Raw genomic sequence first — 2,346 nt, forward strand, 5'->3', positions numbered from 1 at the left:
AGGTCAATGTTGTATAGTCCCAACACCAAACTTAGAGTTTGGATATGGCCTCCCAACACCAAACTTAGAGTTTGACTGTCGGGGCTCTTTTTGACTCTGTACTGAGAGAAGCTCTTCATGCTTACTCTCTTTTGTCACAGAGGGATGGCCATGTGCCTTAAACACAAGGTAGTCCCCATTCAATTGAAGGACTAATTCACCTCTGTTGACATCTATCACAGCTCCTGCTGTGGCTAGGAAAGGTCTTCCAAGGATGATGCACTCATCCTCTTCCTTCCTAGTGTCTAAGATTATGAAATCAGCAGGGATGTAAAGGCCTTCAACCTTTACTAACACGTCCTCTACTACTCCAAAAGCTTGTCTTAATGACTTGTCTGCCAATTGTAATGAGAACAAGGCAGGTTGTACCTCAATGATCCCCAGCTTCTCCATTACAGAGAGTGGCATAAGATTTATCCCTGACCTCAGATCACATAGAGATTTTTCAAAGGTCATGGTGCCTATGGTACAAGGTATTAAGAACTTGCCAGGATCTTATCTCTTTTGAGGTAAAATTTGCTGAATCCAGGTATCTAGTTCACTAATGAGCAAGGGAGGTTCACTTTCCCAAGTGTCATTACCAAATAACTTGGCATTCAGCTTCATGATAGCTCCTAAATATTGAGCAGCTTGCTCTCCAGTCACTTCTTCATTCTCTTCAGAGGACGAATAGTCTTCAGAGCTCATGAATGGAAGAAGGAGATTTAATGGAATCTCTATGGTCTCTATATGAGCTTCAGATTCCTTTGGATCCTTAATAGGAAACTCCCTCTTGCTTGAGAGACGTCCCAGGAGGTCTTCCTCTCTAGGATTTTTGTCCTCCTCCTCCCTTGTGTATTCGGCCATATTGATTACATTAATGGCCTTGCACTCTCCTTTTGGATTCTCTTCTGTATTGCTTGGGAGAATACTGGGAGGAGTTTCAATGACTTTCTTACTCAACTGGCCCACTTGTGCCTCCAGATTTCTGATGGAGGATCTTATTTCACTCATGAAACTGAAAGTCGCTTTTGACAGATCAGAAACTAAATTTGCTAAATTAGAGGAGCTTTGTTCAGAATTCTCTGTCTGTTGCTGAGAAGATGATGGAAAAGGTTTATTATTACTGAGCCTATTTCTTCCACCATTATTAAAGCCTTGTTGAGGCTTTTGTTGATCCTTCCATGAGAAATTTGGGTGATTTCTCCATGATGAGTTATAGGTGTTTCCATAAGGTTCACCCATGTAATTTACCTCTGCTATTGCAGGGTTCTCAGGATCATAAGCTTCTTCAGAAGCTGCCTCTTTAGTACTGTTGGATGCATTTTGCCATCCATTCAGACTTTGAGAGATCATGTTGACTTGCTGAGTCAACACTTTGTTCTGAGCCAATATGGCATTCAGAGCATCAATTTCAAGAACTCCCTTCCTCTGAGGCGTCCCATTATTCACGGAATTCCTCTCAGAAGTGTACATGAATTAGTTATTTGCAACCATGTCAATGAGTTCTTGAGCTTCTGCAGGTGTTTTCTTTAGGTGAATGGATCCACCTGCAGAATGGTCCAATGACATTTTCGAAAACTCAGATAGACCATAATAGAATATATCTAATATGGTCCATTCTGAAAACATGTCAGATGGACATCTTTTGGTCAACTGCTTGTATCTTTCCCAAGCTTCACAGAGGGATTCACCATCTTTTTGTTTGAAGGTCTAAACATCCACTCTAAGCTTGCTCAGCTTTTGAGGAGGAAAGAATTTATCCAAGAAGGCCGGGACCAGCTTTTCCCAGGAGTCCAGGCTATCTTTAGGTTGTGAGTCTAACCATGTTCTAGCTCTGTCTCTTACAGCAAAAGGGAAAAGCATGAGCCTGTAGACTTCAGGATCTACTCCATTCGTCTTTACAGTCTCACAAATCTGCAAGAACTCAGTTAAAAACTGATAAGGATCTTCAGATGGAAGTCCATGAAACTTGCAGTTTTGTTGCATCAAAGCAACTAGCTGAGATTTCAGCTCAAAATTGTTTGCTCCAATGGCAGGAATGGAAATGCTTCTTCCATCAAATTTGGACGTTGGTTTTGTGAAGTCACCAAGCATTCTCCTTGCATTATTGTTGTTGGGTTCGGCTGCCATCTCCTTCTCTTGTTCGAAAATTTCTGAAAGGTTGTTTCTGGATTGTTGTAATTTAGCTTCTCTTAGTTTCCTCTTCAGAGTCCTTTCAGGTTCTGGATCAATTTCAACAAGAGTGCCTTTTTCCTTGTTCCTGCTCATATGAAAGAGAAGAAAACAAGAAGAAGAAAAAGAGGAATCCTCTATGTCACAATATAG

At 41.2% G+C, this 2,346-nt stretch overlaps 1 non-coding gene across 1 annotated transcript; it reads left to right on the top strand.

The window, feature by feature from the left end:
* Nucleotides 1-1,648: 1,648 nt before the first annotated feature.
* Nucleotides 1,649-1,752, top strand: LOC112719468 (small nucleolar RNA R71). Its single transcript, XR_003161769.1, has one exon. It is a non-coding gene; the product is annotated as a small nucleolar RNA R71 (small nucleolar RNA).
* Nucleotides 1,753-2,346: the final 594 nt, after the last annotated feature.

Source organism: Arachis hypogaea, chromosome 10, assembly GCF_003086295.3.
Source record: "Arachis hypogaea cultivar Tifrunner chromosome 10, arahy.Tifrunner.gnm2.J5K5, whole genome shotgun sequence".
NCBI lineage: Eukaryota > Viridiplantae > Streptophyta > Magnoliopsida > Fabales > Fabaceae > Arachis > Arachis hypogaea.